At 36.4% G+C, this 12,978-nt stretch overlaps 1 long non-coding RNA gene across 2 annotated transcripts; it reads right to left on the bottom strand.

The window, feature by feature from the left end:
• Positions 1 to 626: 626 nt before the first annotated feature.
• On the bottom strand, positions 627 to 8,980 carry LOC130592315 (uncharacterized). Of its 2 annotated transcripts, none has more exons than XR_008970521.1 (4): positions 7,976 to 8,980; positions 7,569 to 7,684; positions 1,861 to 1,956; positions 627 to 885 (listed from the first exon to the last, which is right to left on the bottom strand). It is a non-coding gene; the product is annotated as an uncharacterized LOC130592315 (long non-coding RNA). The 2 variants fall into 2 exon arrangements; XR_008970522.1 differs by having other exon boundaries at positions 7,573 to 7,684.
• Between the last annotated feature and the right edge of the window lie 3,998 nt (positions 8,981 to 12,978).

The raw sequence follows: 12,978 nt of genomic DNA, 5'->3' as shown, positions 1-12,978 counted from the left end.
TCAGATACTGGAATGTGGAAAAATCCAGTTTTTGATCAGCATTCATGTTCAATCTATAACCAATAATTTAACCTTCATAGTAAGTATTTTTGCAGAGTGTCTACCATTTATTTTGCATGTATTAAAACAAAAAATAGTTGATAATTCAGTAGAATGGTTAAGTATATTTTTTAAATCTAATTGATCGGTTTGTATGTAACTACCTATTAAAGTGGTTCTTCACATTAATTTGCTTGACTGCTTTTCAAACTACAGTTATTTCAAGATTTTCCTTAACTTTTCCACTATTATAACTTTAAGTTATAACAAAAGTGAAAACAGTTGAAAACACAAACCAATCCCAAGCAAATTCAATACTCACTAGATCAATATAAAACTGGTTCAAATGTGTCAGTTATTAGGTGAACAAGTAACACCAACAATTCTGGTTGAGGCTAAAGTTAATCTGTTCACTTTTCTGTCTCCAAAGGTAAAAGCAAAAATCATTGATGACCTTTCATGAATTTAGAGATATTCCTTCTCTCCCATTCATCATGCATCAAAAGCCAGGTCTGACCAGACCTGCCCATTCTAACTTGAATAGCCAGATGTAGATTCAACCACAAGTGAAATTGGTGACAACTGCATAAAGCAGGTAACTTTATTTTGTGACTGTTTAGCAGCATCTAATTTAAAATTACAAAGGTGCAGCACTGACACTCATCAACATTTGTTTTAATAGAAAAGCCTTCTTAAATTTTTCAGAAGTTCTCATAGGACTGCAACAGAATCTGAAGTGCAACAGAAGGTGCAATGCTTGCGTGGTTACAGGACTTTCACTATTACCAGTGTCAGCAGTGTCTTCTTAGGTTCCCCATTGGTGCTGTACTTGGTTAACATGAAGAGCTGGAAGAAAATACAACAACTACTACAAGATAGTTGTAGTTTCTCTATCTGGTGACCCTCCCCACATCTGCTTGTATCTAAAAATCACTTCCCCTCTTCCATCAGTGAAAGGTTAATTGCCATCTCAACATTTCACTTAATGTATAATAAAACCTAATTATTTGCTATAAACTTTTGATTGTTTAATATCCTCAAAGGTAACCTAACATCTAAGTTCTCAATTCAGTGCCAAAATGAAAAAAAAAAAAAAAAAGCAAGCAGCTCTGACAGGCTCTGTAGCTAGATTATCATTAGCATTAGTTGTAAGAGATATCAGTCACTGTGGGTCTAATCCTCTTTTAACTTTGTGGAGAAAGTTGTTTTCAGTGTCACACTTTCCTTTCTCCATGCCTTACGTCTACAAAACCAAAGGCAAACCTACAAAAGAGCTGGTTAGCCCTCCTACAGGCCAGAAGGTACAGAAGATATCTCCCTCCCACAGTCTGCATCTTCTCCAGCTGTATTAGAAATCAGGCCTTCTTTCTCTCTCCATGTAAAAAAAATATTTGAATCAGGAAGTATGCATTATTATTTTTATTTCACATCTACAGCAGTATTAAATTTTTTCTACCTAAATTCTGAATATTCCAATTATAATTTACATTATTGATTTTCTACCCTGAATAACGTTTCATTTTGTTTGATAACAACAGTAACAACCACACAGGCATCTATGTGCTAAGTACCCTCCTTATTATGAAAAAGCCAAAGAAACCTGCTGAACTTGTACATTTTAGAAACTCATGTTTAATTATTCCAATATAAACAGGATCCTTCAGGCTGAGTCTGGCTTAAAGACAGCCAGCCATGGTTTTCATTATTTAAATAAAATAAAGTTTCCAGCTAGAATAGATGTATTGTCGTCAGCATCATGAAGGTTTTAACTAGAAATTACAGTTATTAAAGCAAGCAGCTACAGAGCTTTGTCACTCTCACCTGGCATTGGTGAAAGGACAGGTGTCCCTCCAAGCAGTGGCCATTTTGTAGGTTGATATCAAAAATATCCCAGAAGTCCAAATCCTTTAGTAGGTGCTGAAAGAAGAGGTGGAAGATTATCTTTGCATCTGACAGTCCTGTTTGGAAATGGTTTTTGTTTTTTTTATTGCAACTGATTTAAAACAAACAGTGAAATCTGCTTTTGTATGCACAGGACACTCTTAACTGTGAGGGTCTGAAAACACCAGGCTTGAAAAACGCCAGTTACCCAGCTGAAAGCCGGTACAGAAATGGAAACTGTAGACAAAGTAGTGACACCACACACCGACAGCTACAAATGCCTTAGTTCTTACCATTCCTAGTGCCCTACTTCAAAAGATGTGCAACCACTGAGCTACAAGTATAACCTTCCTGTCCACGTTTAACAACAGAGCATACTGGCCTGCAGTGTCACTAATCTTAGCATGAGCACGCTATAAAGTAAAACTTTTCCTGATGTTAACGTTAGCTGCACACACAAGTTAAATCACAAACTGACAAATGAATTACAATTTGTATGGAAAATTAAAGCCGGATTTTGAGCTATTTTTTCATGACAAGCATATTACATGTAATCTGAGTCTGGTTCTAAGCAAGGACTTAATCCATGACCATAATGTAGGTCACTAGTTTTGATACAGTTTGTGCCTAGTATTCATTCCAAGAAATCAGACCCAGGACTAACATCAATAGCTGTCAAGAGTGTACGTGTGGTTTCTTTTTACACTGTCATTTAATAAAAGAAAATAAATCCAATTAAGCAGTGTCACGATATTTTTTGCTGACTTTCCTATTTTAATCATTAAAGCACTATTTAATTTATAATAAAGCACCGTACTCTAAACCTATGCATCCAAGAATATTGATGTTTAAAGCCTGAACCGCCCTCGCCGTTTCTGCTGTCCTTTTAGCTTTCAATGAGCTTCAGTAACTCAAAAGAAATGCAACCAACTTGGTAACTAAAAAAGAAAGCTTTGTAGAATGGGGAAAGTTCACAATGGGAGGAAAAAAGCCTTTCTAAAATAGCCAGGTGTTCACCTCAACCCATACCAACTTCAAACAGATGCAAGGACAGTAGTTGAATCTGATTTCAGACTAAGGACATGAAAGATGAGCTTTATATTCTTACACTTTTATAATGTTAGAATGAATTCTTTTTCAGATAAAGAATAGTACACTCCCCTGCTCTCCTATTCTTTCACATAAAGTTTGCTCTGAAAATAGCATGGCTGAGTTAAGTCTTTCAAGTATCATTTGATCACTGCCAAATATTTGCAAGTTTGGATTTTTCCACATCCCACCCCCTACTTGATTGTAGTTCATGTAGTATCTGCTAGGTTTTGTTCTCCTTCTATGAGTAAATGTACTGTGGGAAGTGATCAAGTCAGTCATTGAAACACAATGAATTACTTTGAAATACAAAACTGAAGTAGTATTGTAAGAAGAGCTCCTGACGGTCTACCACCCAAATGAAGGTTTAACCTGAGGAAGGGATTACTGGCTTAAGAAAGCAATCCTACCTGGCAGCAGCAGAGGTGGAGGTTTACTTAAAGTATAGGTGGCAGTGCTTGTGCATGACCTTGCATCCTCACATTGACTTCAACTTCAGTTGAAGGATCAGTTTGTTCAACAAGACTTAGTCTAAATGAACAAAAGCAGTAAGCCATTCTTATGCACAGATATTCTAAGTCTGCAAATTACATACGTGGCTGGGTTTGTTGTTGGGGTTTTGTGTGTATGTGTGTGTCGTGTGTTTATGGGCTGTTTTTTGGTTTGTGGTTTGTTTTTTTTTCAGAAATGTTCTGGATTTTATACTTTAGATAAGTTTATACACCATTATATTAAACCAGGAGTTGCATTCCACTTAACAGACTGATGGATATCACTAACTTGAATTCATTTATGTGTTCAGTATTACTAAAACGTAAATACTCAAAAGCATTAACAGATGATGAAATACTCATTTTGCAACCACAAGTTGTGAGAGAGCAACTGCCCATTAGAGGACTTATGTATATGTCCTGGTAACAGGTCTAGTTCTGTGAGGAATACAGATGCATATGAGGAATACATGATGCACATGCCCATTAATACACACACTGGCATTATATACATGAACTTTTCATCTCTAGTGCCTATCACTTATTTAACAGATTATTTATGTGGAATGTACCCAAACTTATTTTCATCAGCTTTAAAAGATGCTTGAAGTTGTATTTCAGTGGGAAAAAATATTAATACTTCAATGATGTCTTTTCTGCTCTTCGCATTGTCACTTACTGAGCTCAACTCCACCCGATCCAAGTATTTCCCCACATTTAACAGAAATGTCTAATGCCCAGAGACACACTGTAATCTCTCAGCTCCCATGCTAGGCAGTCATCTACCAGATCATCTGCCTTGTGTGAAACCCTGGTACACTCCTGTTGCTCAGGCTCAGCAAATGTATTCCCAAAAGCTTTAACTAGAAGAGCCAGAGCATCCTCCACAGGCATGCTATGAGGCACCACAAAGACGAAATAGCTGGCTTTAACAAGCTTGTGTTTTCATCTACTTCACACATTTACAAAAAGGTAGAAAAACATAGCTGTTAAATCTGCGCAGTATAACTGAGGGAAATTTTTGAAGCCTTCAGTTCAATATTGATATAGCCCTTCTGTAGATGCAGAGGTTAATTCTGATTTAGCACCAGTACATAAAACTTCATTTGAAATATAAATGAAAAGCTGTAATTTCTTCTTCCCACTGTAAAAATATTACTGGTCGTTCATAAGCTAAAGCTATAACTGAAAAAGATTCCCAGTTCCATACAAAGACTTTCACAAACATCTACAGCTGAAATAAAACGATTAGAACAGATTCCCCCCCCTTCCCCCCCCCTTTAATTTCAGCATATCTTTTACCTAACTAGAGAACAGGGCACATACTTTCCCTCCAGAAGAAGCTGCCTTTTTACTATTGTGTTCTTGATACAAGATGTAAAATTTGTGAATTTACAATAAAAGGTTCTGAAACAAATGCAGATAAAAACTTTAAAAACAATTGTGATTCATTTACATAGAATCAATGCAAGACATGGAAATTTTAATTAAGCAATTTCTATATAACTATCATTAATTACTGTATATCGCAATTTCTTCCATGCATTTTATGTCATTTAAGCAGCAATCCAGGACAAATATTTAATCACTCCATGGAACATGAATTATTACAAATTCAGTGAACTATTTCAAAGCTGTCTCATTTTAACTAGGTCAAATCTGTTACCCAGAAGTGCAATGAATCAGCATTTAAAATTTTAGTGGGTTAAAAGAAATTTAGACTGCAATTCTGAATGGGGACTGTTTTAAGTGACATCTCTCAAACAAACATAACTTTCTTTCGATAGAAGAATGAAACACGATTACAGTGCACAAGGGAAATGCTAAATTGGGCTGTTCTAGAATACAAAACCATTATTAGCTTCTTGGAGTGCATGTGTGAGATCTAACTTATGTAAGGTAAATTATTTCCACTACGACACCAGGTTCTTGTAACCGATTGCCTATAAATCGAGCATATTGCCCTGGGGAAAAAGAGAAGTTGGCTATATGCAAATGAAAATCTGTCATTGTTTCCTATTGCTGTGCTCTTGCCATTTTGCATGTGCCAAATGCAAAAGGATCAAGTCCAGTGTTGTGAGGCGTAAAAAACCCCACAAAACAGTGTGCTCATTGATCAGATACACTTTCTACATCAGAAAGTAACTGTGATCTCCGTTAGCAGTTAGCTATTCTTGCCTCATCATATTTTAGTGCTAGATTTGAGTGACATACTCTTAATTATTGAAATAATTTCTGTTTAGCATTTGATTCTGTATCAACATCCTCATATACTGGGAAATACTTGACTGAAAACAATATGAACTATTACACTGACATTAGTGTAGTTTTGTTAAGTAGCCTGTTTCTTGAAAAAAACACTGAAGATACAGGGCACAAAAGTTAACAGTAGTGATCCATATGTTCTCAGGATAAATGCTACACAGTATCCTTTAAGGATTTTACAGATATCTTGATTTTAGTCTTTTAGACCTGTAAGATCACATTTCTTACTGATAGCAATACGAAGAGGTGAAAGTCACAGACTCCATTTGCTTCACCAACAAGAAAGCTTGCTAACATTGATCTTGAAACTACAAGCAGGAAAGTAGACAGTCAAGGAAGAACTATGTCTTCTTCATATCCTGTAGTACACATACTTATTTTTTAAACATTTCTAACAGTATTTCATTTACATATTAAAGCAACACACTTGCGCTTGAACAAGTTGAAACAAATTGTTTTGTCAGCTTCTATTATTTTCAATTGCTTAAAAAAATTAGAAGTCAATTTACAACTTCCTCTGATTATCCCAGATGATATATGCATTTCAGGCAAATTAATGAACCCAGCTGCAGCAGCTCTAGTTCCTCCTATCTGACTTTTGAGTCTCTCTACTACTGACCAAACATTTAAATAGACCACTAAACTATGATAGTGTCAGAGAATTTCCAACTGGTAATTCCAACTGTACTACTATATTTCTGCAACACTCCATGAACTGAAACAGAAAAATCTCTGTGGTGGTCCCAATCATATCTGAGTACCAGAAGGGGGTATGCCAAATACAGAGGTCTGTGAGGAGGAAGGGAATTAAACATTGCATTTACAGTGCCAGAATTTAATACAAAGAAAGGCAACTGTCTCAGCTTAAAATAAGTTTATTGATTCTGTTGTTAGAAGGTGTGTGAAGGCAGAACAGATCATCTACATTTCCTGTAAGTTTCAAATGAATTAAATACATAGGGAATCAATATCAGTAACAAATTTGGTACAACACACTTTGCGAGGGGAGGAGGAAAGAAACAAAAGTTAAAATACCAAAGCAGCAATAAGGAAGTCAAAAGGAGCTATAGTTTAGATTTCCAATTCTCTAGATAGTCCTTTAACAAGAAAAAGGAATTCTGTGTATTTGAGTGGTTAAGATGTACATATTCAAGTGGTTAACATCTATGTATTCAAGTTGATCCAGCTTGCCTCCAGGGGATAAGCAGCAATATAATGGAAACTAGCTCTTCCAGGATTAAACACTTCCGACAGAAGCTTATCTTCTGTTTAACAGAATGTTACTCTAAGTGTTCTCCTAGTACTAAGAACTAAAGAATAGACCAAAAGCTCTGTGCATTTTAGAGTCCTTTTTATATAGCCAATTTCAATTTTTCCTTCTGTTGGCAACTGTGAATCTTTCACATCAGAAAGATATTTGCCATGCATGCCCACAAAGATTACTCAGGCAATAATAGTATCTGAAACTACTTTTAGTATGTCTAGATTAAGAGACCATAAAATATATCCAAATGCTGCAAGATGGTCTTTAAAGCAGAAAAGAATTAAGATCAGACCTGAGTAATTTTTTTTTAAAAGAACTTAAACAGTCTCTTGTGGCTGTCATACTCCAAAGCCTGGGAGATACATAGGAAATTTTAGGACTAACTGTAAGTACTAAGGAGATCCAGAAACATTAAATAGGCATGATCTTCAGATATTATCTACATATTTGTAGGGTCACATTTCTGAACTGGGTTACACTTACCCATGTAATTACCATTTCTGTAATAGAATTAGCTGAAGAAAAAACTTAATAGAAACCTACTTCTGCTCCTGGCTGATGGCAACAATGACAGTCAGAAGGTCTCATTCTTTCTGCACCTGTTGATAAAACTGCAAGCAGAGCTTCTCTCTACAATCATTCCTAGTGCAGCCACCTGCAACCAAGAATCAAAAAAAAATCAATTAAGCAACAGCACAGACTGCAAAACTGTATTAGCACATCACCAAGTCTTCACTACTTTACCATGTAACAATACTGTCAAAAATGATAAAAACCAGTTCTTTGAAGCTAGGTTGGTTTTTTCCCCTCCCTTTTCTTTTTCCCTGAGGAAATCTGTTACAGACAAACAGAGCATAAGAAACATTATTAAACTCAGCTTCAGAGTTCTCAGAATTAATCTGAGAGAATTAATCTGAGAACAGCCCATTCATCTATTCCAACCTACAGAGGATTATTTTTGTCCTATACTCTCCCGAATTTTCTTCTCCTTTGATGCTGAAACTCAAATCTCACTCCAACAAAAGACAGTGAGAGACTAGGAAAAGCCACCACACTGCTTTTTGTTTTTTCTTTTCACTAAAGCCAGACACTATTGCTCACTGACTTGCCTGTGCAAAAGACCAGGTAGTTATTCAACCAATATCCCTCTGGTACCTTCCTGGAAGAACTCATACTGAGCACAGGTAAATCCATAAGTTATCCTGCAATTCAGTTACAATTATTCCTCACACAGATCTTACCACATGCTGCTACATTTACACCATTCATTAGCTTGTCTAGAAGCAATGGGATAAACAACTTCTTTAGCTAGTAACAGAAAAACTTTCATGAGTAATCTCCACCCTGAAGGGAAGTACCTATGTATTTTTTGCCACTGAGTTCTACCAGGGATTAAATTTATAACTCACATTCCTACACTCTTTTCATTACCCATATTTATTATAATTATTTCATATATTCATTATAATCTTTCATTATATAGTTAGGTAGTATTGTGCTCAATACAATGATATTCCTGTCAAGCTGTGCATCTCATTGTTAAATTAGTAGTTCATTAAAAAAAGCCTCACTTAACTTTCTACAAGAGCCACTATAATAAAGGTTCTTAAAAGACCACATTGACTAATCCCATTGCAACATTTTTTTAAACTCTATGAATAACAAATGAATAACATGAAATTTACTTAACCATAGCTTGACTGAGTTAGATAATGCTTAAACTCTCAAGAGCTTTTTTTTCAAGCTTTTTTTTAGAAGTTTAAACTATAAAATTCAAAAGTTAGAAAATAATTTCCAGGTAATCTGAGTATGCACTCAGCATCACCTACTACTAGCATTTATGCTAGTAGCATGTAGTTAGATTTAGTTTCTAGTGGAAAGCAAGTTTCTCTGACCACTAACAAAAAAAGATTATTTAAGGAGAGATGTAACTAGTCAAAAATCCTCAAAAATTTCAGAATGACTCTTCAGGATGACATCCACTCTTTTTGCCACAGATGAACTCCGTAGCCAAGCACCTGTTACAGACAACACTTTGGAATTCAAACTAGAAAAGCACAGTCTAGAATTTGGTAGGCTCCAAGGCATGAGATACTTCTTAGATATTCACGACAAGATTACTATTAAAATGAATGTATATTCCTGCTATAGCATTAAAAATATTTTTCTGTTTAATACCTAGAATGTTTAAAGCTTTAGAATAATTTCTATTTATGCTACTGAAAGTTTCTTACCTATTCAATCTTCAAAATCCTTTGAATAATCATACGGGAAAGGATGACTTTTCTAACAAGATCCATGACGATTTATACTAAAGGAGGTAAGAATATAAGGTTACATATATACAAATGTAAAATTATATACATAAGAATATAAGGTTACACCAGAAAAATCTTTTAAAATCTAGAATAATACAAGTGTTAAACAATAATGAAATACGCACATTCAATAGATGTTCATACTATATTTGTTAAAGAGTGTAATTGTATCAGATAAGACAGATGTACTATTTCTCCTTCCCCACTCTTTCATTAAGAAACTCTGGAGAGATGCGAAAAGGTCATGTTTCCTTGTCCAGCTTTGCCTAATTGAATGAACACGTTATGATACACCATACAGCAGCTCAGTCAGATCCTCCCAACATTGGTGAAAGAAAGGCAAAAGAAATACTCTGACATCACAACAGTCATTGCAAAAACATGCAACCACAGGGGGACATCTTTAGCCAAGATTTCTGCTTACACAAGATCCTTCTAAAGCTTTTCCTTCATCCATTTTTTCCTTAAGTTTACAGTAGAAAGGGCCTTCATTATGCATCAGCAACTGGCAGTATCTGAAATTAATTATATTAATATTTCATTTATTTGCTTCCCATAATAAGATGCATCACTCGTACGTCACTTACACACACTAAATTAAGCATGCTTTTAAATTACAGTACAGAAAAATAGACTTTACTGAAAAGCTACATCCTAAACTGTCCATATGAACTTCCTTTAAGATTAGCTCGTACATACTTGCTTACTTTGTCCTGTACCAAGAGATGTCTTTCATGAGTACAGCTTTATAAAAAAAAAACCCTAAACACAAAACCAAAAAACATGGTGGTTTTTGTTGTTTGTCTGTTTGTTTTCACCCTCTTTTTATACTTCTATTGCAGTGCTTAAGTATGCTCCAAAACACAGCTGGGATATGTTGCGCTCTATTTGTACTAATTCCTAGAGATCCTGTGGTCTAAGACAAGACATACAAGATTATCTAACATATTAACACAAACAAACATATGATAGCCCTGGGGGAGTATGTTCTGTTTGGTTTCTAAAGGTATGTCTAATCTAACTGACCACAAAAAATTAAAAACAAAGAATCCATTTAGATTCTGTATTTCAACTAGGAACATTGTGGTTTTCCTCAAAAGATGATTAGCCAAAATCCCCAAAAGAAATTATCTCCCACTTCCCTGATATAACTGCAATACCATAGAGAGAAGAGTAAGGAGAGTTTACTTAACAGCAAGACCGTCACGTTATTTCAGAATATGCTCTTTTGGAAGCAGTTACAGAGTGAAGCAATGTGAGAAACAAAAAAAAAAAAAAAAGAAAGCATCAGCAGCAGACTTCTGTGGTTGTGGTTGTTCCATTTGTTTTTAATAAGGAGCACTTATACTTGGAAGGAATCATTGTTTTGCAGAAGTGGTATCAAAGACTAACAGTACAGGGCAAGCGAACAGATTGCAAACAACCCTCAAAGCAGCTGCTGTGCACAGGATATCAAACTAAACAAAAAAATGCCCTAAACCATGCCTAGAAACAAGAAGAAATACAGCATATCCTGGCAAACCAACAGGGTTTATGGCTTAGCATTTCAAACAGACAGCAAGCTACCTGCTCCTGTATCTAGGTGTTCTACTACGCAGTGCAACCATCACAGCTCACATTAACACCCTTGGGCTACACTACCCACTGGTGACAGCTGCCAGCCAGGGAGGGACACAGGGCCATACCCATGGAGAATGACAAAGCAGATCGGAAGAGTGGCCCCCTCACTCACAGACCTCAAGGTCTGTCTACACACAGCGACGATATGACGCTGCTATATCCAAGAGAAAAGAAACAAGTTCAGCTTTCAGTCTTGGATTCTCCACACTTTTAAATAGCTTAGTTTTCCTATTAGCCATTACTACTATGGTGCAATATCTTTGACATAAACCCAAAATTTCTAAGTAAAACATCCTTGTTCTTAACAAATAACTTTCAACCTGAAAGTCAATAAAAGGAAACAACTTTGTCACTTTATTATCATATGAGGAAAGACACCTGAAGAACTAAAGTACCCCTCAAAACATGGAAAGCAGATGAATGCACCTCTTTCAGTTTTTTTTAGAAAACGAAATACAAAGTGTGGGAAAGCATGAGGCTGAGAAGACACTTGTGAACTAAACATGAAGGACTAGGAACTGGAAAAGTTGAAACCACATGACTCAAGACTGAACAAGAATCCTCTCCTAACATAAAAACATGACAAAAATGCTGAGGGAGTTTTGTTTAATTTTATATTCTACATCTAATATCCAAAGATTCACTTTTCTCATAAACTGCTTCATAGCAACATTTCTGTGTTACATATTATTCACTTCAGAAGACATGGAATCTACCTGGATGCATGTGTGGGCTGAAAGTCAAGAAAGTTTGGGGACTAAATATTGAAGGCAAACAGCAGGGAACAGTCAGCACAGATCAATAAAACTCCATGCTATAGAACACAGAACTTGCGTGACATTCTTTTAGGCTACCCTAAAGTGTGCTAAGAGGAACAACAAGCTAAAAAAAGGAATTAAGTTATGTTGGATATAAGAAGCCTGTCTTCTGAAGTGCTATAAAGGATAAGAGGGTGAGTTTTACTTCTCCTGTCCTAAATATCTACACATACATAAACCCCTCATTTCGGTTGCAGAAAAAGAACAGAGGAAGACAAATTTATAGACTACCAAAGTTCAAACTATTCCTAGCATCTCAACCCATAACTTCCCATATTCATAGAATCATTGAATAATAAAACAGTTAGGGTTTGAAAGGACCTAACTGGATCATCCAGTTCCAACACCCCTGACATGGGCAGGGACACCTCACACTAAACCATCTCACCCAAGGCTCCCTCCAGCCTGGCCTTGAACACCCCCAGGGATGGAGCATTCACAGCTTCCTTGGGCAACCCATTCCAATGCCTCATCACCTTCACAATAAAAAACTTCTTCCTTGTATCTAATCTAAACTTCCCCTGTTTAAGTTTTAACCCGTTACCCCTTGTCCTACCCCTATGGTCCCTAATGAAGAGCCCCTCTCCAGCATCCCTTATAAGCCCCTTTCAGATATTCAGTGTGGCAGAACTCATTTCATACTACGATTCTAAGAAGTGAAAATGAATCTTCTTTTAATTACATTAAGACAGACAAAATGTGTATTTCTACACTATACCTCATTGTCGTGGTTTAAGGCCAGCCGGCAACCCAGAACCACACAGCTGCTCGCTCTCTCCCCCACTTTCTCCTCCCGCTCCCAGAGGGATGGGAAGGAGAATCTAAAGAATGTAACTCCCACGGGTTGAGATAAGAGCAGTCCAGTAACTAAGGTATAACACAAAGCCACTACTGCTACCACCACTAATAATAATAATGATAAGGGAAATAACAAGGGAAGAGAATACAACCAATCACCACCTGCCGAATAATACCCAGCCCAACCCGAGCAGAAATCTAGCCCTTCCGACTAACTGCCCCCAGTTTATATCCTGGGCGTGATATGCTGTGGTATTGAATACCCCTTTGGCTAGTTTGGGTCAGGTGTCCTGTCTCTGCTTCCTCCCTGCTTCCCCTCCTCCCTGGCAGAGCATGAGGCTCACAAAGTCCTTGGTCAGAGTAAACATTACTGAGCAGCAATTAAAAACGTTGGT

Source organism: Pezoporus wallicus, unplaced genomic scaffold, assembly GCF_028554395.1.
Source record: "Pezoporus wallicus isolate ANWC-B61680 ecotype Strahan unplaced genomic scaffold, APGP_CSIRO_Pwel_v1 contig_3324, whole genome shotgun sequence".
In the NCBI taxonomy this organism is placed as follows: Eukaryota; Metazoa; Chordata; class Aves; order Psittaciformes; family Psittacidae; genus Pezoporus; species Pezoporus wallicus.
The sequence above is the reverse complement of the archived record's forward strand: the minus strand, read 5'-3'. Positions and strand labels throughout refer to the sequence as shown.